Below are 25977 nucleotides of genomic sequence, written 5' to 3' on the forward strand. Positions count from 1 at the left end.
GACTGGAAGAGTCACAGAGAGACATCAGCAGGTTGTACCAGAGATACAGAGAATGGGGGAGTCACAGAGAGACATCAGCAGGTTGTACCAGAGATACAGAGAGACTGGAAGAGTCACAGAGAGACATCAGCAGGTTGTACCAGAGATACAGAGACTGGAAGAGTCACAGAGAGACATCAGCAGGTTGTACCAGAGATACAGAGACTGAAAGAGTCACAGAGAGACATCAGCAGGTTGTACCAGAGATACAGAGACTGGAAGAGTCACAGAGAGACATCAGCAGGTTGTACCAGAGATACAGAGACTGGAAGAGTGACAGAGAGACATCAGCAGGTTGTTCCAGAGTTACAGAGACTGGAAGAGTCACAGAGACACATCAGCAGGTTGTACCAGAGATACAGAGACTGGAAGAGTCACAGAGAGACATCAGCAGGTTGTATCAGAGATACAGAGACTGAAAGAGTCACAGAGAGACATCAGCAGGTTGTACCAGAGATACAGAGACTGGAAGAGTCACAGAGAGACATCAGCAGGTTGTACCAGAGAGACAGAGACTGGAAGAGTCACAGAGACACATCAGCAGGTTGTACCAGAGATACAGAGACTGGAAGAGTCACAGAGAGACATCAGCAGGTTGTACCAGAGATACAGAGACTGGAAGAGTCACAGAGAGACATCAGCAGGTTGTACCAGAGATACAGAGACTGGAAGAGTCACAGAGAGACATCAGCAGGTTGTACCAGAGATCCAGAGACTGGAAGAGTCACAGAGACATCAGCAGGTTGTACCAGAGATACAGAGACTGGAAGAGTCACAGAGAGACATCAGCAGGTTGTACTAGAGATACAGAGACTGGAAGAGTCACAGAAAGGCAGAGAAGTGGCACATATAAGGGAGATGAGAGACACCAAGTGTCACATCATACCATTCAAGACTGGTTACATCATCCTGGTCTGTGCTAAAGGACCTGCAAGGTACCTAATGACAACATCAGGCACAGGTTATATAGACTTACATGGTCCTGGAGCATTTAATAATAATAATTCTTTATTTATATAGTGCACACAGATTACGCAGCGCTGCACAAAGCATGACAAATTGGTCCCTGTCCCCATGGGGCTCACAATCTAAACATCCTAACATTTACACTGGATGAGGGACGAGTAATATCAGTCAGTTCATGCTGAGTAGAAATCATGGCTGTACTACACCAATGGTGTAAGTAACATTTTGGGCAGGTGTCTAGTCGGTACAGAACTGTCCTATACTCTGATTGGTCCTGTGACGGCCCATACTAGTTGTATAACATCACTAATCCAGTGATTGTACCTCATCATGAACAACACAGGCCTAATATCATCTTCATGGAGGACAATGCTCCAGCTCACATCATTGGGGAGACTGGGGACCTCACACGAAGGGGCCTTCACCTTCTCCATATCTTAATCCCATTGAAAACCTCTCGGATCAGATGAGTCATTAGGGCAGATTCACTTCATGATCCAGAGGCGGGTTCTCCGACGCTGATTCGGGTCTTCCGGCAATTCACTAAGGTAGCGCGCCCGATGTCCACCAGGTGTCGCTGCTGCGCTGAAGTCCAACGGAGTTCACCGTCCGTTGCTGGGTGCAGGTAAGTGCGTGTCAATCGAAACATTTTTTTTTTTTTTTAAATATGGGAGTTTTTCCGAATCCGTCGGGTTTTACGACGGCCACGCCCCCTGATTTCTGTCAGGTGCATGCCGGCGCCGATGTGCCACAATCCGATCGCGTGCGCCAAACACTCTGGGCAATTCGGCGCAAATCGGTCATTTTCGGGAAACCCGACAAAACATAGCGATTCGGGCCCTTAGTAAATGACCCCCATTGTGTAGAGGCTCGTAACTCTGCCCCTTACACTTACATGCCCCACTCTCATGATATAACATCACCGCAGCCTGAACTTTCTACATTTTCAGTAAATTTCCCTCTGTGCCGCTGGAGACCTGTGACGGTATATATCTTAATCCCTGTGTGTCATTAGATACAGGGGTGTAATGCTGTGCCAGGCGCTCATCATGTTTGATGATCTGACTGCTTCACATTTAATTTCCTCCTCATTTACAACCTCTGAAGATCTGCAAATGTTTACTCAGCTCCTCACCACGTAGAATCTCATTACCTGACGGGGACGGATGGATGCTGAAATAATCTGTCCAAGAGACGGAGCCGCCATGCTTTATACTCCCCTACATCTGCACCTGCTCATCTCTGCTACACCAAAGTGTCCTCAACTATTATCTGCTATACTGACATTATACTGATATATAACAACTATACCCAATTATAGTAGTTATATTCCTGTACATAGGGGGCAGTATTATAGTAGTTATATTCTTGTACATAGGGGGCAGTATTATAGTAGTTATATTCTTGTACATAGGAGGCAGTATTATAGTAGTTATATTCTTGTACATAGGGGGCAGTATTATAGTAGTTATATTCTTGTACATAGGGGGCAGTATTATAGTAGTTATATTCTTGTACATAGGGGGCAGTGTTATAGTAGTTATATTCCTGTACATAGGGGGCAGTATTATAGTAGTTATATTCCTGTACATAGGGGGCAGTATTATAGTAGTTATATTCTTGTACATAGGGGGCAGTATTATAGTAGTTATATTCTTGTACATAGGGGGCAGTATTATAGTAGTTATATTCCTGTACATAGGGGGCAGTATTATAGTAGTTATATTCTTGTACATAGGGGGCAGTATTATAGTAGTTATATTCTTGTACATAGGGGGCAGTATTATAGTAGTTATATTCCTGTACATAGGGGGCAGTATTATAGTAGTTATATTCTTGTACATAGGGGCAGTATTATAGTAGTTATATTCTTGTACATAGGGGGCAGTATTATAGTAGTTATATTCTTGTACATAGGAGGCAGTATTATAGTAGTTATATTCCTGTACATAGCGGGCAGTATTATAGTAGTTATATTCTTGTATATAGGGGGCAGTATTATAGTAGTTATATTCCTGTACATAGGAGGCAGTATTATAGTAGTTATATTCTTGTACATAGGGGGCAGTATTATAGTAGTTATATTCCTGTGCATAGGGGGCAGTATTATAGTAGTTATATTCTTGCACATAGGGGGCAGTATTATAGTAGTTATATTCTTGTACATAGGGGGCAGTATTATAGTAGTTATAGTCTTGTACATAGGGGGCAGTATTATAGTAGTTATAGTCTTGTACATAGGGGGCAGTATTATAGTAGTTATATTCCTGTACATAGCGGGCAGTATTATAGTAGTTATATTCTTGTATATAGGGGGCAGTATTATAGTAGTTATATTCCTGTACATAGCGGGCAGTATTATAGTAGTTATATTCTTGTACATAGGGGGCAGTATTATAGTAGTTATATTCTTGTACATAGGGGGCAGTATTATAGTAGTTATATTCTTGTACATAGGGGGCAGTATTATAGTAGTTATATTCCTGTACATAGGGGGCAATATTATAGTAGTTATATTCTTGTACATAGGGGGCAGTATTATAGTAGTTATATTCTTGTACATAGGGGGCAGTATTATAGTAGTTATATTCCTGTACATAGGGGGCAGTATTATAGTAGTTATATTTTTGTACCTAGGGGGCAGTATTATAGTAGTTATATTCCTGTACATAGGGGGCAATATTATAGTAGTTATATTCTTGTACGTAGGGAGCAGTATTATAGTAGTTATATTCCTGTATATAGGGGCAGTATTATAGTAGTTATATTCTTGTACATAGGGGGCAGTATTATAGTAGTTATATTCTTGTACATAGGGGGCAGTATTATAGTAGTTATATTCCTGTAAATAGGGGGCAGTATTATAGTAGTTATATTCTTGCACATAGGGGGCAGTATTATAGTAGTTATATTCCTGTACATAGCGGGCAGTATTATAGTAGTTATATTCTTGTATATAAGGGGCAGTATTATAGTAGTTATATTCCTGTACATAGCGGGCAGTATTATAGTAGTTATATTCTTGTACATAGGGGGCAGTATTATAGTAGTTATATTCTTGTACATAGGGGGCAGTATTATAGTAGTTATATTCTTGTACATAGGGGGCAGTATTATAGTAGTTATATTCCTGTACATAGGGGGCAATATTATAGTAGTTATATTCTTGTACATAGGGGGCAGTATTATAGTAGTTATATTCTTATACATAGGGGGCAGTATTATAGTAGTTATATTCTTGTACATAGGGGGCAGTATTATAGTAGTTATATACTTGTACATAGGGGGCAGTATTATAGTAGTTATATACTTGTACATAGGGGGCAGTATTATAGTAGTTATATTCCTGTACATAGGGGGCAGTATTATAGTAGTTATATTCCTGTACATAGGGGGCAGTATTATAGTAGTTATATTCTTGTACATAGGGGGCAGTATTATAGTAGTTATATTCTTGTACATAGGTGGCAGTATTATAGTAGTTATATTCTTGTACATAGGGGGCAGTATTATAGTAGTTATATTCCTGTACATAGGGGGCAGTATTATAGTAGTTATATTCCTGTACATAGGGGGCAATATTATAGTAGTTATATTCTTGTACATAGGGGGCAGTATTATAGTAGTTATATTCTTGTACATAGGGGGCAGTATTATAGTAGTTATATTCTTGTACATAGGGGGCAGTATTATAGTAGTTATATTCCTGTACATAGGGGGCAGTATTATAGTAGTTATATTCTTGTACATAGGGGGCAGTATTATAGTAGTTATATTCTTGTACATAGGTGGCAGTATTATAGTAGTTATATTCTTGTACATAGGGGGCAGTATTATAGTAGTTATATTCCTGTACATAGGGGGCAGTATTATAGTAGTTATATTCTTGTACATAGGGGGCAGTATTATAGTAGTTATATTCTTGTACATAGGGGGCAGTATTATAGTAGTTATATTCTTGTACATAGGGGGCAGTATTATAGTAGTTATATTCTTGTACATAGGGGGCAGTATTATAGTAGTTATATTCTTGTACGTAGGGAGCAGTATTATAGTAGTTATATTCCTGTATATAGGGGCAGTATTATAGTAGTTATATTCTTGTACATAGAGGGCAGTATTATAGTAGTTATATTCTTGTACATAGAGGGCAGTATTATAGTAGTTATACTCTTGTACATAGGGGGCAGTATTATAGTACAGGCGGTCCTCTACTTAAGAACACTCGACTTACATACGACCCCTAGTTACAAACGGACCTCTGGATATTGGTAATTTATTGTGCTTTAGTCCTAGGCTACAATAATCAGCTGTAACAGTTATCACAGGTGTCTGTAATGAAGATTTAGTGTTACTCCTGGTTCTTATGACAGTCCAACATTTTTAAAATCCAATTGTCACAGAGACCAAAAAAGTTCTGGCTGGGATTACAACGATAAAATATACAGTTCCGACTTGCATACAAATTCAACTTAAGAACAAACCTACAGACCCTATCTTGTATGTAACCCGGGGACTGCCTGTAGTTATATTCTTGTACATAGGGGGCAGTATTATAGTACTGTAGTTAAATTCCTGTACATAGGGGGCAGTATTATAGTAGTTATATTCTTGTACATAGGGGGCATTATTATAGTAGTTATATTCTTGTACATAGGGGGCAGTATTATAGTAGTTATATTCTTGTACATAGGGGGCAGTATTATAGTAGTTATATTCTTGTACATAGGGGGCAGTATTATAGTAGTTATATTCTTGTACATAGGGGGCAGTATTATAGTAGTTATATTCTTGTACATAGGGGGCAGTATTATAGTAGTTATATTCTTGTACATAGGGGGCAGTATTATAGTAGTTATATTCTTGTACATAGGGGGCAGTATTATAGTAGTTATATTCCTGTACATAGGGGGCAGTATTATAGTAGTTATATTCCTGTACATAGGGGGCAGTATTATAGTAGTTATATTCTTGTACATAGAGGGCAGTATTAAAATAGTTATAGTCTTGTACATAGGGGGCAGTATTATAGTAGTTATATTCTTGTACATAGGGGGCAGTATTATAGTAGTTATATTCTTGTACATAGGGGAAGTATTATAGTAGATATATTCTTGTACATAGGGGGCAGTATTATAGTAGTTATATTCTTGTACATAGGGGGCAGTATTATAGTAGTTATATTCTTGTACATAGGGAGCAGTATTATAGTAGTAATATTCTTGTACATAGGGGGCAGTATTATAGTAGTTATATTCTTGTACATAGGGGGCAGTATTATAGTAGTTATATTATTGTACATAGGGGGCAGTATTATAGTAGTTATATTCCTGTACATAGGGGGCAGTATTATAGTAGTTATATTCTTGTACATAGGGGGCAGTATTATAGTAGTTATATTCTTGTACATAGGGGGCAGTATTATAGTAGTTATATTCTTGTACATAGGGGGCAGTATTATAGTAGTTATATTCTTGTACATAGGGGGCAGTATTATAGTAGTTATATTCCTGTACATAGGGGTCAGTATTATAATAGTTATATTCCTGTACATAGGGGGCAGTATTATAGTACTTATATTCTTGTACATAGGAGCAGTATTATAGTAGTTATATTCTTGTACATAGGGGGCAGTATTATAGTAGTTATATTCTTGTACATAGGGGGCATTATTATAGTAGTTATATTCTTGTACATAGGGGGCAGTATTATAGTAGTTATATTCTTGTACATAGGGGGCAGTATTATAGTAGTTATATTCTTGTACATAGGGGGCAGTATTATAGTAGTTATATTCTTGTACATAGGGGGCAGTATTATAGTAGTTATATTCCTGTACATAGGGGGCAGTATTATAGTAGTTATATTCCTGTACATAGGGGGCAGTATTATAGTAGTTATATTCTTGTACATAGAGGGCAGTATTAAAATAGTTATAGTCTTGTACATAGGGGGCAGTATTATAGTAGTTATATTCTTGTACATAGGGGGCAGTATTATAGTAGTTATATTCTTGTACATAGGGGCAGTATTATAGTAGATATATTCTTGTACATAGGGGGCAGTATTATAGTAGTTATATTCTTGTACATAGGGGGCAGTATTATAGTAGTTATATTCTTGTACATAGGGAGCAGTATTATAGTAGTTATATTATTGTACATAGGGGGCAGTATTATAGTAGTTATATTCCTGTACATAGGGGGCAGTATTATAGTAGTTATATTCTTGTACATAGGGGGCAGTATTATAGTAGTTATATTCTTGTACATAGGGGGCAGTATTATAGTAGTTATATTCTTGTACATAGGGGGCAGTATTATAGTAGTTATATTCCTGTACATAGGGGGCAGTATTATAGTAGTTATATTCCTGTACATAGGGGGCAGTATTATAATAGTTATATTCCTGTACATAGGGGGCAGTATTATAGTACTTATATTCTTGTACATAGGAGCAGTATTATAGTAGTTATATTCTTGTACATAGGGGGCAGTATTATAGTACAGGCGGTCCTCTACTTAAGAACACTCGACTTACATACGACCCCTAGTTACAAACGGACCTCTGGATATTGGTAATTTATTGTGCTTTAGTCCTAGGCTACAATAATCAGCTGTAACAGTTATCACAGGTGTCTGTAATGAAGATTTAGTGTTACTCCTGGTTCTTATGACAGTCCAACATTTTTAAAATCCAATTGTCACAGAGACCAAAAAAGTTCTGGCTGGGATTACAACGATAAAATATACAGTTCCGACTTGCATACAAATTCAACTTAAGAACAAACCTACAGACCCTATCTTGTATGTAACCCGGGGACTGCCTGTAGTTATATTCTTGTACATAGGGGGCAGTATTATAGTACTGTAGTTAAATTCCTGTACATAGGGGGCAGTATTATAGTAGTTATATTCTTGTACATAGGGGGCATTATTATAGTAGTTATATTCTTGTACATAGGGGGCAGTATTATAGTAGTTATATTCTTGTACATAGGGGGCAGTATTATAGTAGTTATATTCTTGTACATAGGGGGCAGTATTATAGTAGTTATATTCTTGTACATAGGGGGCAGTATTATAGTAGTTATATTCTTGTACATAGGGGGCAGTATTATAGTAGTTATATTCTTGTACATAGGGGGCAGTATTATAGTAGTTATATTCCTGTACATAGGGGGCAGTATTATAGTAGTTATATTCCTGTACATAGGGGGCAGTATTATAGTAGTTATATTCTTGTACATAGAGGGCAGTATTAAAATAGTTATAGTCTTGTACATAGGGGGCAGTATTATAGTAGTTATATTCTTGTACATAGGGGGCAGTATTATAGTAGTTATATTCTTGTACATAGGGGAAGTATTATAGTAGATATATTCTTGTACATAGGGGGCAGTATTATAGTAGTTATATTCTTGTACATAGGGGGCAGTATTATAGTAGTTATATTCTTGTACATAGGGAGCAGTATTATAGTAGTAATATTCTTGTACATAGGGGGCAGTATTATAGTAGTTATATTCTTGTACATAGGGGGCAGTATTATAGTAGTTATATTATTGTACATAGGGGGCAGTATTATAGTAGTTATATTCCTGTACATAGGGGGCAGTATTATAGTAGTTATATTCTTGTACATAGGGGGCAGTATTATAGTAGTTATATTCTTGTACATAGGGGGCAGTATTATAGTAGTTATATTCTTGTACATAGGGGGCAGTATTATAGTAGTTATATTCTTGTACATAGGGGGCAGTATTATAGTAGTTATATTCCTGTACATAGGGGTCAGTATTATAATAGTTATATTCCTGTACATAGGGGGCAGTATTATAGTACTTATATTCTTGTACATAGGAGCAGTATTATAGTAGTTATATTCTTGTACATAGGGGGCAGTATTATAGTAGTTATATTCTTGTACATAGGGGGCATTATTATAGTAGTTATATTCTTGTACATAGGGGGCAGTATTATAGTAGTTATATTCTTGTACATAGGGGGCAGTATTATAGTAGTTATATTCTTGTACATAGGGGGCAGTATTATAGTTGTTATATTCTTGTACATAGGGGGCAGTATTATAGTAGTTATATTCCTGTACATAGGGGGCAGTATTATAGTAGTTATATTCCTGTACATAGGGGGCAGTATTATAGTAGTTATATTCTTGTACATAGAGGGCAGTATTAAAATAGTTATAGTCTTGTACATAGGGGGCAGTATTATAGTAGTTATATTCTTGTACATAGGGGGCAGTATTATAGTAGTTATATTCTTGTACATAGGGGCAGTATTATAGTAGATATATTCTTGTACATAGGGGGCAGTATTATAGTAGTTATATTCTTGTACATAGGGGGCAGTATTATAGTAGTTATATTCTTGTACATAGGGAGCAGTATTATAGTAGTTATATTATTGTACATAGGGGGCAGTATTATAGTAGTTATATTCCTGTACATAGGGGGCAGTATTATAGTAGTTATATTCTTGTACATAGGGGGCAGTATTATAGTAGTTATATTCTTGTACATAGGGGGCAGTATTATAGTAGTTATATTCTTGTACATAGGGGGCAGTATTATAGTAGTTATATTCCTGTACATAGGGGGCAGTATTATAGTAGTTATATTCCTGTACATAGGGGGCAGTATTATAATAGTTATATTCCTGTACATAGGGGGCAGTATTATAGTACTTATATTCTTGTACATAGGAGCAGTATTATAGTAGTTATATTCTTGTACATAGGGGGCAGTATTATAGTAGTTATATTCTTGTACATAGGGGGCAGTATTATAGTAGTTATATTCTTGTACATAGGGGGCAGTATTATAGTAGTTATATTCTTGTACGTAGGGAGCAGTATTATAGTAGTTATATTCCTGTATATAGGGGCAGTATTATAGTAGTTATATTCTTGTACATAGAGGGCAGTATTATAGTAGTTATATTCTTGTACATAGAGGGCAGTATTATAGTAGTTATACTCTTGTACATAGGGGGCAGTATTATAGTAGTTATATTCTTGTACACAGGGGGCAGTATTATAGTGGTTATATTCTTGTACATAGGGGCAGTATTATAGTAGTTATATTCTTGTACACAGGGGGCAGTATTATAGTAGTTATATTCTTGTACATAGGGGGCAGTATTATAGTAGTTATATTCTTGTACATAGGGGGCAGTATGAGCTGTAATTGTGAGTGTTTTTCTCCGAATAAAGATTGTTGGTTTTAGTGATCAGAAGAAATCCAAAGAACCCCAAGTCGATCCCTATTGTCAGTGCAATGATCCTGTACCTCTGATTTACATCCTCTGCAGTGATTGGTTGGAGTGACTGCTCCTCTGGCCAATGAGACACTCTGCAGCATCAAAGCTTCTCGTTCCTTCTGTTTAACTGAGACTCATTACAATTAATAGAGAAATTGCAGATTCCTAAATATTTCTTTTCTTTCTCGGCTATGAATTATTCATGTCCTGTGACTGAACCTCATGTCAAGAGCGGCACACATGTCACTGACACGCTGATGAGCACCCACTTATGTATCAGGCCTGGGGTAATCTCCCGCTGATATAACCTCATGTCTATAGAATTCAATGTGACGCTTCCTCTAATCTTTTTGTTAGTGAAGGATCAGTCTATTCACAGTCTACTTCAATTCCATTGGTTGTGCTATTGTTTATTGCTATCGAACCCTCTGATCCAGGAGAGGCCTCGATTGGGTGTTCTGCTGTGATCTATAATAGTAACCTCAAAATAATGTATCAACTTATACAGGAACACCGATTTTTATACTATTTATAACCAGATACGGAAACACATTCAGTGCAGTCTCTGGGGGATGTTTATACAGGGTTCTGTGCCAAGTCAGTGCCGTAGAAGCCCTAAAATATTCGCAAATGCTAGCTCATAGTGTACACTTGCGATTATTTTCCCCTATGCAGGTGGGGGGGTAGCGCAACCGGCAATGAGCAGGCTGGCGCTAGGCACATTTGCTGCAGCTGGCGGATTTTCATATGTGAAATTTGCTGGCTGCGTTTATTTCTACACTAGGCAGGGCTGAGTTACATCCTGTATTATACGCCAAGGTTGCACTCACTATTCTGCTGCTGGTGCAGTCACTGTGTACATACATGACATTACTTATCCTGTACTGATCCTGAGTTACATCCTGTATTATACTCCAGAGCTGCACTCACTATTCTGATGCTGGTGCAGTCACTGTGTACATACATGACATTACTTATCCTGTACTGATCCTGAGTTACATCCTGTATTATACTCCAGAGCTACACTCACTATTCTGCTGGTGGCGTCATTGTGTACATACATGGCATTACTTATCCTGTACTGATCCTGAGGTACATCCTGTATTATACTCCAGAGCTGCACTCACTATTCTGCTGCTGGTGCAGTCACTGTGTACATACATGACATTACTTATCCTGTACTGACCCTCAGTTACATCCTGTATTATACTCCAGAACTGCACTCACTATTCTGCTGCTGGTGCAGTCACTGTGTACATACATGACATTACTTATCCTGTACTGATCCTGAGTTACATCCTGTATTATACCCCAGAGCTGCACTCACTATTCTGCTGCTGGTGCAGTCACTGTGTACATACATGACATTACTTATCCTGTACTGATCCTGAGTTACATCCTGTAAATCTTTTATTTTATATATATAAAAATGAAAAACATTACAACAATAAACATAAATCAAGCCATAACTTCTGGCAAAACAAAACAATAATAATAATAACAAAACAATAATACAAACTAAAAGAGACTTACGAAAATCTCCTGGCCCAGCCACACACACACCACACAATCAGCATTATAAAACAAAACCTTCACCCAATCCCACCACCTAATTTTTTTTTTTTTTTTATATAATTTTTTATAATAATAATTTTTTTTCTTTTTTTTTTTTCCATAAATAACTAAAGAACACACAGCAAAAAAAAGACAAACAGGAAATAAAAACATTAAATATAACTAACTAAATCCCACGCCCATCACCCTCCCCCCCAGACACTGGTCTAACGTCCAAAGTTCGCGCTATATAGTCCAGACCAGTGCCCAGGATCATATTGTCCAAATCCCGTCCACCCCCCTCCCAACCTAACACCCTAACACCAACACCCCAAAACCAACCAAGCTATATACACATTAACTATAACTACATAAATACACACTGTACACAAAATACAAACACATTAAACATATCAACATATAACAAACCAACCACATAAAGCCCAGGTTCGGCGCCTGCAAGCCCTACATCTCTATAACCTCAGATACAAAACAAAAATCTACAGTGTCAGCTTCAGCCCAACACCAGGAGCGGAGATGACAGACTAAGGGACACTAAAGGAGAACCCCCTCCAAAGGAGAGAGGCCCTCCCCGTGCCCAGCCTCTCATACTCCAGAGAGCGCACCTTCACCAGGTCACCCAGAATGTTCCTAACCACCTCATCCACCGGGAGGATTTTACGCTGCGTCGAAACTAAGCACTGTGCATTTCATGTGTGGTACCTGACCACTACACTAACTAGGAATAACGTGCAGCGGTCCCGGGCACCCAGGCCTCTGAATGCTCCATAGGCCCACTCCGCATAAGAGAGACCGGCCAACCCGGGCCAATGGATGGAAGCGCCCACCCGGTTGTACACCTCTGTGTTAAAGGGGCACTGAAGCAGGAAGTGGTCCATGCTCTCCAGCAGACCACCGCACTCCTCCCTGGGACAACCCCTTTCCTCAGAGCTCCTACACTTCAGATTGTCCCTCACACACAGCTTTCCATGGAAGCAGCGCCAAGCCAAGTCCCAAAACTTCAAGGGGATCCTGATGGAATTCAAAAGACCTAAACCCACCCCCAGATCCCGACTTGGGCAATCCCTGAGGGCCAGAGGCTTCTGGAAATGGGTCAACAGAACCCTTTTGTCAAGGAGTTTCCTCGACATGGTCCTGATCTCCCACATTCCCAGACCCCACCGGCGAATCACCTTCAGAACCGGGGTAGCGTAAGCCGGAAGATGCCCATGTGGTGTACGGAGATCCTTCACTCGCCCTCCTGTCTCCCATTCCTGGAAGAAAGGCCGAAACCATCCCCTGCAGGAGTATACCCACGGAGGAGCCCTCTCTTTCCAGAGGTTTGCGATATTGATCTTAAGAAAGGTATTCACTAGGAACACCACAGGGTTGACCATACACAACCCTCCTTGTCTCCTCGTGCGGTAAGTAACCTCCCTCTTGATTAGGTTCAGCCTATTCCCCCATAACAGCTGGAAGAACAGACTGTAGACCCGAGTCCAGAGGGGTTCTGGCAACATGCACACACTGCCCAGGTAAATCAGCAATGGGAGCAGGTAAGTTTTAATCAAGTTCACCCTTTCCCTGAGGGTCAAAGACCAACCCTTCCACTGGTCCACCTCCTGGGCGGCGATCTTAAGCCTGCCATCCCAGTTTTGCATGGGGTAATCCCCCTGGCCAAATTCGATGCCGAGAACTTTGGCAGAGTCTTGGGGCCCTGGAAGAGTGTCCGGGAGATCAAACCCTGGATCCCCCTCTCCCAGCCAGAGACTCTCACACTTATCCCGGTTGATCTTGGACCCAGAAGCCTCTGAGTAGCGGTCAACCTCTGACATCACCCATTGCGCCTCCCCTCTCGAGGACACAAAAACGGTGACATCATCGGCATACGCTACCACCCTTAGAGTGGCTTCCGGTGCCGCCTGGTCCATCCCGACTCCCACCAACGGCCCACGATCAACCCTCCTAAGGAATGGGTCAATCGCGAACACGTATAAAAGTGGGCTCAGAGGACAACCCTGGCGAACACCAGACCCGACCTCAAAAGAGCGGCCAATCCAACCGTTCACAAGCGGGAAACTCTCTGCCCCTGCGTACAAAACCTTTAGCCAATTGACAAACTCCCCCGGCAGGCCATACCTCAGAAGGACAGACCAGAGGTACTCGTGGTCAACCCGATCAAACGCTTTTGCCTGATCCAAGGACAGCAAGTACCCCTTCCAGTTACCAGACCTGCCCTGCTCCACTGCCTCCCGGACACAAAGCACAGCACTAAATGTACTGCGGCCTGGAACAGAGCAGTGCTGGGTCCCCGAAAGGAGCCGGGGCGCAAACTGCACCAGCCGATTAAACAGCACCTTTGCCAAAACCTTTCTGTCCGTATTGAGAAGCGCTATGGGACGCCAGTTCTCAATACGAGATCGGTCCTTACCCTTTGACAGAATGATCAGGGCAGACCTCCTCATTGACTTCGGCAGAGCGCCCGAGGAAAGACACTCATTGAATACCTCAGTCAAGAGGGGAACCAAGGCGTCCTTAAAGACATCCGGACCTAGCGATTTCTTGAGGGCGAGCCCTTCAACCGCCCGGCTGACTTCCTCTTCCCTGATCATCTCTGTCAAAACATCAAGAGAGGGGTCTACTCCTGGCTCAGGGACAGTTTCAGCCAGGAAAGCCGACATCACATCCCGATCTAGATCCTTCCTGCCCAAGAGGTGCGAGTAGAAGGATCTGACGACCTCCAGAATCCCTGATCTGGACCTTTTCAGGGATCCCGTACTGTCAACCAGTCCTGTGACAACTTTACCATTCACTGACATCTTGCAGTTTCTGTAAGGGTCGGGCGAGCGGTATTTCCCGTAATCCCTCTCAAAAACCAAAGATGCGTGTCTATCGTACTGACACCTCTTCAGCAAGGATTTCACTCTGGAGATGTCCTCACGACTACCTCCAGTCGAGACGAGATGCTCGAGTTTCCTCCTCAGGCCCTGATACAGGCGGTACCTGTCCAGGCTCCTGAGGCTCGAGAGCTGGCGGAAGAATCTCGCCACCCTTTTCTTGAGCATCTCCCACCACTCTGACTTACTGCTACAAAGGCCCAGCAATGGTACCTGGCTCTGAAGAAAGTCCTCAAAGGATTGTCTTATCTCTGCTTCTTCCAGGAGAGACGAATTGAGCTTCCAGTAGCCTCTTCCCATCCGGGGGTCTCTGTAATATTCAGAGAAAACAAAATTAGACAGTGGTCGGAGAACTCCACCTCAACAACGGACACTGCTGAAGAAATGGCTTCCTCCTTTAAATAAAACCTGTCTATTCTAGACCTGCAGCTACCCCTATAATAGGTGAACCCCGCGTGGCCTGGGGTGTGCCGAATGTGGACATCCACCAGGCGAGCCTCACTGGCATTGCTATTAAGAGCGATGCTATCATAAGTCAGCTTGTCTCTGGAACCTCCCCTATTCTGGGACCTCGTGACAGCATTGAAGTCCCCTCCAAAGACCACCTGCCGACTAGTAAAAAGGTAGGGCTTGATCCTCATAAAGAGACACTTCCTGTCCCACTTGGACTGGGGACCATAGATGTTAATTAGGCGAAGTTCTTGTCCCTTCATGAGGACATCCAGGATCAGGCACCTCCCCATTTCTAAATCAATAACTCGTCTGCATTCTACCGGTGCGGTAAAAAGGACCGCCACTCCGCTATACGGCTCGGCCGCAAGAGACCAATAGGAAGGCCCGTGTCTCCATTCCCTCTTAGCTTTAAACACGGCCGCCAAATCTGGCAGCCTGGTCTCCTGCAAAAATAAAATGTCGGCTTCAACACGGCCGAGAAAATCAAAGGCCGCAAATCTAGCCGCATCAGACTTAATGCTGGCGACATTAATGGACGCCAGCGTCAATGGAGTGGGTGCCGCCATCATGAGTGATTGAGTTAGACAGCTTTTTTCTTACTATTCCCCTTCCCCCGACTCTCCTCTGAAGATGATCCCCTTTCTTTTTTACCATCAGAATTGGGGCAACTTCTCTTTAATGAAATTGTGGTGTCCATATTGTTATTGGCCCCCAAGGACCCACCCGGACCACCCTCTCCTTCGTCCTTGTCTCCTGACTCTGAGTCAGTCTCCCACTCTGAGGACCCAGCATCCCCAGAGGATAGAGACTCGGCGCCCCCTGCAGGCTGCTCCGCCGCCACCTCCAGAACCCCACCCTCAGCCCCTCCTTCCGAGGAGGCGATCTCATCAAGGGTGAGGTACTGGTTGGAAAGCTCAACCAGAGGGGAGGAAGTTTTCCCTTCCTTAGGTACCTTAGATACGCCGCGCTTTTTCTTTTTCTGCTTGCGCTTATTTTCTAGCCAAATCCTGTTATCCTCATCCATACTCTCATAATGGGAGGACGTGGAGGACATGGCACCTTTCTCGCGCTCCATCCTCCTGACCTCCTCATCCAACTCATCATCCCTCAGGGCCTCAGTAGCAAGACCAGCCTCTGAGGAAGGACCAAGGGTCACCCCAGCAACCTGAGGCTTCCCCAGGTCTCTCCCTTTTTGTCTGGCTTCAAGCCGCCTCAACTGAGAAGGTGACTTATTCTTACTTTTCTTCACAGGCCCCTCAGCTCCTCCACCTCTGCTGGTACCTTCCCCAGCAGAAGCAACCTCATGGCTCTCCTCCACTGGGGTCACAACCGCATTGGCAAAGGAGCGAGGACAACGGCTGAAAGGGTGACCAAGCTCACCACACAGGTTACACCTAATGTCCTTACAGGATGCAGCGAGATGACCTAGCCCACCACACAAAGCGCAATTCTGCACTTGGCAGCTGGCACTAAAGTGTGTGGGGTCACCGCACCTGTGACAGACCTTCGGCTGCCCCTGGTAGAAAATCAGGATTCTGTCCCGCCCAAGAAAGGCTGAAGAGGGAATGTGGGCGACTGTGCCGCCTGAACACTTCAACTTCATCATGAAGGTCCAGGCCCCAGACCAAATGCCAAATTCATCACGGTTTTTCTGAGGTACCTGAACTACTTCGCCATAACGACTTAGCCACGTCATGATGTCCATGCAAGAAAGTGACTCGTTACGGGTCAAAACGGTCACTTTCTTGACTGTGTTTTGGCGAGACACTGCTTGCACAGCAAAGTCTCGCCAGCCAGGCTCGTTCTTTGCCAGCTCATAATTCGACCAGAAGAGCTCTAAGCCCTCCGGCCGGACAAAGCTGACATCGAACTCCGGAGTACCATAAGGATGTATCAGGGCAAAGATGTCACTAGCCCTGAAGTTCATCTTCAGGAGGAGCTCCACCACCCTTGACCTGGGTGGGCATGCGTCACTGCCCCTCCAGCGAAGACGAACCACATTCCTACGGGCAGCTCCGGACCCAGTTGTGGGTAAAGACCATACAGTCTCTCCCCCCCCTTTTCTCTTGGAAGGCTGCCAGGCCATGCCTGTCTGTCCAGAAGGACAGATCAACCTCTCTCCCCTCTACAGCGATTGACTTTTCCCCTCTCCTGAGAGCCTCCAGAAGACGCCTTTGCAAAACGCTGTTCCCAGAGCCAGGAGACAAGGAGTTAACCCCACTTGCCCCAGCGGTGACACTCGCATAGCTCCTTATAGGAGCGGCCACCACTGGGAGTGCAGATGGATCAGCACAAACCACATGATTAACCCCCTCAGCACCATCCACCACTCCCACACTCACCACACTATGTACATTACTGCCTCGCTTCCCTGCATCACTCACACCAGCTGGGCCAGGAGGACCTTGGGTTGCCTCAGCGTCACTGGACACTGGGGGTAGAGCCACCTCCATAGCTGATTCAGCCTGAGAAGAGGCAGCTCCAACCCCGATCTTACTTGTGCCCTCTGCCTCATTGGCATTAACCCCTTGTTGTCCCGCAGTTTTTCTAAGGTTGGAGCATCGCTGCTCGCTGGATGAAAGAGGCCTCCTGTCTTTATTAACTCCGGACAGTCTCTTTGTGCCATCTCCAGGGTCAGATGAGCCAATACAGAATAACACCTTTCCTGCGCCCTTTCCCGCAGGCTGCACAGGACGCTTGGGAGGCGCCGCACCACAAGCCCCAGCAGCCCCATCACACTGCCGCTGCTCACCGGACCTAGCAGCAGCCACAGTGCCAGGGACCACAGGAGCCACTGCCCCTGGCACTGGGCCACCCCCCCCCCTCCCACTGGGGGGCAGCGCACAGTACCAGGACCTGCTGGATCGCCCTCACTGTCCGGCCTTTCGGCCGATGCCTTCCCTGCACCATCCTTGCTACTGCAAACAAGGCTGGTGCTCTGCGCCATGATGGAACGTGGCTTTGTAATCTCCCCGCACCTTGGCACCGAGTCCACTGCAGGATTCGTGCTGGGCTGGGTAAAGGGGCCTACACGACAGGCTGACACTGCTGCCTGCCCAGAGGGGACAGGGAGGGGACAAAACACCAGATTTACCTCCTGAGACGCCTTGGGCTTCTTGGGTCTCGTCTTCTTCCTCCCTTGTTCATCATCCGGGATATCATCAACAAAGGAGAAGTTCTGGAGGTGAACTGGTGACTCAAGCTGTCTGATCTGAGCCATTAGCGCCCCTCCCTGGTCGCTGTCATCACTTTCCTCCTCCAGGTTGGCAGAGCCGCAGCCTGATGGTAATGGCGCTTGCTCCGCAGGCAGCCTGTCGTGCGAGGCCTGCTGGTGTTGGTGCAGGCCAGCAGACGGACACGGCAGGTCTTCCTCATCCTCCTCATCATCGCCATCATCCGCCTGGATCTCAAGCCCCTTTAACTGCTCCTGGCGCATTTCCTCAAACCGGGCGTCGTTTTCCAACTTTTCGCGGAACGGACCACTGTGCTCGCGGATTAGATGTCGCTTCTCCTGCAGAGCGGTGACCTCGGCTTTTAGTCTGTCTATGGTGGTAAGAAGATCAGACTTTTTCTTCTTAGTGGCCACCCCCGCTAGGGCCACAGTCTCCCTTATCTCCTCCTGGAGCCTCCTCAGCGCTTTTCCGGCTTCCTCGTACTCACGGAGGTGCTCAGCAATCCGGGAGCCATAGATGGAAGCAGACTCCCGGGCCTTAAGATCACCCCATGCCTTTTGCACACATCCGTGAGCACCCAGCTTTTCAGCTGAACCACCCAGCTTTCCTGCACAGTCACTCAGCTTTCCAGGAGGAGCACTCAGGCTGATGTTACTTGCCTTGATCTTCTGTGATCTGGAGACCTTGCAGCTTCCCTGGGTCTTGGGGGTGGCAGCCGAGGTCACATCGCTGCGTCCTTGGCTCCGGGCAGATCTTCTCACCCCCTCCGCTTTGGCCGGTAACTGGTTTCTCCTGCCCCCCGCCGGCCTGGTCCGGGAGGCAGAAGCCTGGGATTTTCCTGGCTCACTCATCCCACAGAACCCACTCCCTCCCTGGGGAGGAGAGAGCAGGCCTGGGTGGATTGGTCTTCCACCAGGTGGTGCAGGAGCTCAGTCACAGACAACCACACCCACAGCAGTTCACAGCAGAATGATCCAGCACTCACTATTCTGCTGCTGGTGCAGTCACTGTGTACATACATGACATTACTTATCCTGTACTGATCCTGAGTTACATCCTGTATTATACTCCAGAGCTGCACTCACTATTCTGCTGCTGGTGCAGTCACTGTGTACATACATGACATTACTTATCCTGTACTGATCCTGAGTTACATCCTGTATTATACTCCAGAGCTGCACTCACTATTCTGCTGCTGGTGCAGTCACTGTGTACATACATGACATTACTTATCCTGTACCGATCCTGAGTTACGTCCTGTATTATACCCCAGAGCTGCACTCACTATTCTGATGCTGGTGCAGTCACTGTGTACATACATGACATTACTTATCCTGTACTGATCCTGAGTTACATCCTGTATTATACTCCAGAGCTGCACTCACTATTCTGCTGCTGGGGCAGTCACTGTGTACATGACATTACTTATCCTGTACTGATCCTGAGTTACATCCTGTATTATACCCCAGAGCTGCACTCACTATTCTGCTGCTGGTGCAGTCACTGTGTACATACATGACATTACTTATCCTGTACTGATCCTGAGTTACATCCTGTATAATACTCCAGAGCTGTACTCACTATTCTGCTGCTGGTGCAGTCACTGTGTACATACATGGCATTACTTATCCTGTACTGATCCTGAGTTACATCCTGTATTATACTCCAGAGCTGCACTCACTATTCTGCTGCTGGTGCAGTCACTGTGTACATACATGACATTACTTATCCTGTGCTGATCCTGAGTTACACCCTGTATTATACTCCAGAGCTGCACTCACTATTCTGCTGCTGGTGCAGTCACTGTGTACATACATGACATTACTTATCCTGTACTGATCCTGAGTTACATCCTGCATTACACCCCAGAGTTGCACTCTCTATTCTGACATTACTAACCTGCATTTTTATTATACCCCAGAGCTGTTCTCTTCGCACACCTTGTACTGAATGTAATATTGTCTGGTTCGTCAGTCTTCGTGGCTGGATACAGTCAGTTTTGGAGCCATTAGTTCTGGATAATTACAGTTATCAGAAGACAATGAAGCGGCTGGCGGCTGCGTGTGGGGTCAGGCGGCGGTGACCTCCGCAGTCCCGGCCAGTATCGGAAATTAAAGAAGAAGCAATCTGCGTTGTGTTATCTGATCTCCAGGATAATCCTGCTTCATTTTTTTGTTATGAGTCACATTCACTTTAACTGTTTAGTCGTCTTATCTGTTTATTGGTGGAATATTGAGGCGCTGAGACAGAAGGGACAATATCGGAGCTAGATAGAAGCTGAACTTTTAGGTGACCTCATGACCTCCAGTATCTAGAAAGAGGTTGTAGAGTTATAGGCTAAGGAGCTGTAATGTAGAGTTTACATCTACAGGATCCACTCAGCTTTCCATACACCCTGACAGTCAGCTAATACAACCCCTGCACTGTCTATAGCTATCTCTTGCTATACCCCTGTGCATTATATATTCCAGTAACACAATGATAATACATTGGGGGTCATTTACTAAGGGTCCGATTCGCACATTTTCGTCGGGTTTCCTGTATTTTTCCGATTTGCGCCCTCTTTCCCTGAATTGCCCCGGGATATTGGCGCACCGGCGCGGCATGCATGCGACGGAAATGGGGGGCGTGGCTGTCGGAAAACCCGACGGATTCAGAAAAAACACGGAATTTAAAAAAATAATGTGTCGCTTGACACGCGCTTACCTGCACCAGGAATAGGCTAGTGAACTCCGACGGACTTCAGTGCAGCAGTGACACCTGGTGGTCATCGGCCGCACTACCTTAGTGAATTGCCGCAAGACACGAATCCTCGACTGAGAATGCGCCGCTGGACCGCGACAGGACCGGGTAAGTTAATGTGTCCCACTGTGTTCATGAACCAGGGGGTTCAGGATGATCACAGCTTAAAGTGTTTAGGGTATTTTTTTTTCTAAATTTTTAAACCTGTGTTTGTATTATAAATATTTTATTAAAGGAAATCTGTTCCCAGATTTTACCCATTAAACTCCCAACCCCCTTGGGTACAGTATGAAATCTTCTTTCTAGAATTCCCTCTTTAATATGAAATCTCCCCGTTTACCTAAAAAAAATTCTCCAAATTCATTTGACAATGAGCAAAGAAGAGTCATATTTTACCTGAGATGAGTCAAGTTTAGAGGCTGAAGTGGGAGTCACTTCAGACGACCATGTCTTCAGTTCTATAGTACCTAAAATCCTGCTATTTGTGTCATATTAAAGATAAGAATCTCATCTTTCAGCTTGATTTTCTGTGAGCTACAAGATCTGGAGATACAGTGGGCAATGGATGCTTATCTGGGGCTCACATTTACAACTATTTCTTTTACTGAACCACAAGCCTGATGTCATTTGAAAGATAAGATTCTTATCTATAATCACTTCAGATACTCCTATCTTCTGTTCCATAGCACCTAGAAATGTGCTGCTGGTGTCATATAAAAGATAAGAATCTCATCTTTCAAATCGCATCAGGCTTGTGGTTCAGTAAATGTCCTAGTTGCAAATGTGAGCAGTAGATTAGCATCCATTTCCCATCTTTAATATGACACCAGCAGCATGTTGCTGCGTGCGATAGAACAAAAGCTAGAGGCGTCTGAAGTGACTCTCCTTCTGCAGCCCCTAAACTTGACTCATCTCAGGCAAATATGACCATTCTCTATTAACTATCACACAATTTTGGAGATTTTTATAGAGATTTCACATAAAGTAGGGAGTTCTATAAAGGACATTTATGCCTTACCTGGGTGGGGAGTTGGAAGTTTAATGAGGTCAAATTTAGTGACGTTGTCCCTTTAAGGCAAATATGATTCTTCTCTACTCACTATCACATGGAGGATATCACATGTCCCTTTAAGAATAGGTTATCAATATTAGATAATTTGGGGCAGAATATGATGGTGATTTATTAATATTTATTAATATAGTGGTGGTCTGACATCTTGCTACTCCAGGAGCAGCTCACTAGTTCACATCACTTCCAGTTAAAGCTCATTCCTTCTTAAAGGGGATGTATAGTTATAAATATTTATCCCACTACAGGCGGTCCCCTACTTAAGGACGACTGTAGTTACAGACGGACCTCTCTGTCCACCGTGACCTTTGGTGAAGCTGTCTGGATGTTACTATAGTCCCAGGCTGCAATGATCAGCTTTAAAGTGTCTGTAATGAAGCTTTATTGATAATCCTTGGTCCCATTACAGCAAAAAAGTGTTACACTCCAATTGTCACTGGAGAAAATTTTTTTTTTTATCTGCATCTACAATGATAAAATATACAATTTCGACTTACATAATAATTCAACTTAAGAAGAAACCTCTGGAACCTGTCTTGTACGTAACCTGGGGGACTGCCTGTATATGTTGCATCCTAGGAGGTCCTGATACTTTGTATCTTTGTATCATGCTGGGACTTGTAGTTTGTATCTTTGTAGCATTCTGGGACTTGTAACATATGTTACCTGTGTGATCAGGAGTATATATCCCTCTGTCTCCGGGCAGGCTGTATATATCACACACCTGCAGCTCTCATTGGCTGGGGACACAGAGATCTATCATAGGGACAAGCATGCTACCCCCCCTCCTCTATGTGAAATATCCTATCACCCCCTCCGCCAGAATACCGGGGGAATGTTCGAGTTAATCCCATTGCTGACTGTCTCCGGCGCGGTGTGTAACTTAATTATTTGTTATGACTTACTGCTGACTGTCAGATGTCACAGTATGTCTAATTGGCTTTCCCTATGCAGGGTAAGGGGGGGGGGTGTATATATATGGGAGGGAGCGGAGCAGTCTGTGTACTAGGAGTTTCTATGGTTACCTATCTGACTATAGTGTCTCTGTGTAATGATGGTCACCCAGCACCCGCTATGGCATTGAGTGCAGGAATCATTGGGCTCCCAGCATCGCACCCTCTCGTCCGGCCTCCCCTCTCCCCGTCCTCACACACATGTTGCTGAGGCATCTCTTTGCACTACACTTCAGAGACTCCACGAGCGGAGGAATCGGATCCGGAGATCTGCTTTAAAGACTCACAACTCAGTGCTATATGCCATCCCCGCAGCCTCCGCTATAGTCCTATATACTTGTTGCTTCCTCGCAAAGCTCCAACCTTTCCTCCTCAGAAGAAAACAAGACGTTGTCTCCGCACTTGGGTTTTTTTTTCTCCCCCTCTCTGCGTTTTTTTTTCTTTTTGCCGAGTCTTGACAGAGACCCCCCCCCCCCCCCCCCTCCTCCTACAAGTGTCAGAGAATCCGGGTGAGTAGTCAGGCTGCCGGGAGCCTATTGTCTGTATAATTGGGCATTGTCTACATTCAGGTCTGCGCTCATTAAGTGGCGGCTAGGGACCAAGGGAGGGGTGGGAGGCCCTTGTGGGGAGGAAGGGGTTAATACCAGGCAGAGTTTTGTATGGCAGCCAAGGTGTTCCTGCCCCTGTAGGGATGTGCAGAAGCTGGTGCTGGAGCCGGTGTGTGTATATATATATATCTCCGCTGCTGATTTATATTATAATATATTATATTATTTGTAACTCTCCTAATGCTGGTTCAGAAGCAAATGTTAATATTTCCGGTGCCGGAGCTAATAGAAGCGTCTGTGTTATCTCTGTCTGTGGTGCTGAAACTATTATAAGTGTCCATGAATTATAGTGGTGCTGATGCTATTTTATCGCTGTCCGTGGTGCTGAAGCTGTAATAACCCTGGTGGGTGGCTGATCATATTATACCCCTGTACATGGTGCATGGTGCTGAAGCTGTAATAACCCTGGTGTGGGGATAGTCATATTATACCCCTGTCCGTGGTGCTGAAGATGTAATAACCCTGGTGTGGGGATAGTCATATTATACTCCTGTACATGGTGCTGAAGCTGTAATAACCCTGGTGTGGGGCTGATCATATTATACCCCTGTCCGTGGTGCTGAAGCTGTAATAACCCTGGTGTGGGGATAGTCATATTATACCCCTGTCCATGGTGCTGAAGGGGTTATACCCCTGTACATGGTGCTGAAGATGTAATAACCCTGGTGTGGGGATAGTCATATTATACCCCTGTACATGGTGCTGAAGATGTAATAACCATGGTGTGGGGATAGTCATATTATACCCCTGTACATGGTGCTGAAGCTGTAATAACCCTGGTGTGGGGATAGTCATATTATACCCCTGTACATGGTGCTGAAGCTATAATAACCCTGGTGTGGGGATAGTCATATTATACTCCTGTACATGGTGCTGAAGATGTAATAACCCTGGTGTGGGGCTGATCATATTATACCCCTGTCCGTGGTGCTGAAGCTGTAATAACCCTGGTGTGGGGATAGTCATATTATACCCCTGTACATGGTGCTGAAGCTGTAATAACCCTGGTGTGGGGATAGTCATATTATACCCCTGTCCATGGTGCTGAAGGGGTTATACCCCTGTACATGGTGCTGAAGCTGTAATAACCCTGGTGTGGGGATAGTCAGATTATACCCCTGTACATGGTGCTGAAGCTGTAATAACCCTGGTGTGGGGATAGTCAGATTATACCCCTGTACATGGTGCTGAAGATGTAATAACCCTGGTGTGGGGATAGTCATATTATACCCCTGTACATGGTGCTGAAGCTGTAATAACCCTGGTGTGGGGATAGTCATATTATACCCCTGTCCATGGTGCGGATGCTGTAATAACCCTGGTGGGTGGCTGATCATATTATACCCAATAACTTGGTTGTTGGTGCTGATTACATTTTGACTCCCCTAATGCTTAAACTATTATAACATTGTCAGAGGGGCTAAAGCCAAAATATGTGTCTACGAAGCTATTATAACCCCCTAACATGGGTCCGACAATAGCTGGTTCTGGAGCTGTAATAACCCTGTCCTGTGCTGACCCCAAGCTGTGATATATGTAATAATATATGTTTGTGCTGAAGTTGGTTATAATGTCCATAAAGCTGTTAGAAACCCTGTGTATGGTGCTGAAACTCATGTGTTACAGATGTTATTATAACCGTGGTGCTGAACCTCTTATAAATGTCTATTAAACTATTATAACCCTTCCATGACAGATGGTAGTAGAACTTTCTTTGTCTAAAGCACCTATAGGCGATGCTTCAAATATAATGGGGCTAAAATATATTATAACTGGCATTTATAGCTGTCCATGGTTCTGAAGCTATTATAACCCAGTTTATGGTTCTGATGCTAGCATAACCCTGTCCATGGTACTGGTATAGCCCAGTACATGGTGCTGATGCTAGTATAACCCAGTACATGGTTCTGATGCCAGTATAACCAAGTACATGGTTCTGATGCTAGCATAACCAAGTACATGGTTCTGATGCTAGTATAACCCAGTACATGGTTCTGATGCTAGCATAACCAAGTACATGGTTCTGATGCTAGTATAACCCAGTACATGGTGCTGATGCTAGTATAACCCAGTACATGGTGCTGATGCTAGTATAACCCAGTACATGGTGCTGATGCTAGTATGACCCAGTACATGGTTCTGATGCTAGCATAACCCAGTACATGGTTCTGATGCTAGTATAACCCTGTCCATGGTGCTGATGCTATTATAACCCTGTCCGTGGAGCTGATGCTAGTATAAC

General features: G+C 43.9%; 1 protein-coding gene across 6 annotated transcripts in view; it reads left to right on the forward strand.

The window, feature by feature from the left end:
• VWA5B1 (von Willebrand factor A domain containing 5B1) overlaps positions 1 to 25977 on the forward strand; it is a 168533-nt gene that overhangs the window by 14448 nt on the left and 128108 nt on the right. The window contains exon 1 of one of the 6 annotated variants that reach the window (XM_072155190.1): positions 23197 to 23636. The exons of the other annotated variants lie outside the window; for them this stretch is intronic. The gene's annotated coding sequence lies outside the window, so the exon portion shown is untranslated. Of the gene's footprint in view, positions 1 to 23196; positions 23637 to 25977 lie in introns of those variants that run through there. 6 annotated transcript variants of the gene reach the window in all.

The sequence above is a fragment of the Engystomops pustulosus genome, chromosome 6 (genome assembly GCF_040894005.1).
Source record: "Engystomops pustulosus chromosome 6, aEngPut4.maternal, whole genome shotgun sequence".
Classification (NCBI taxonomy): Eukaryota; Metazoa; Chordata; class Amphibia; order Anura; family Leptodactylidae; genus Engystomops; species Engystomops pustulosus.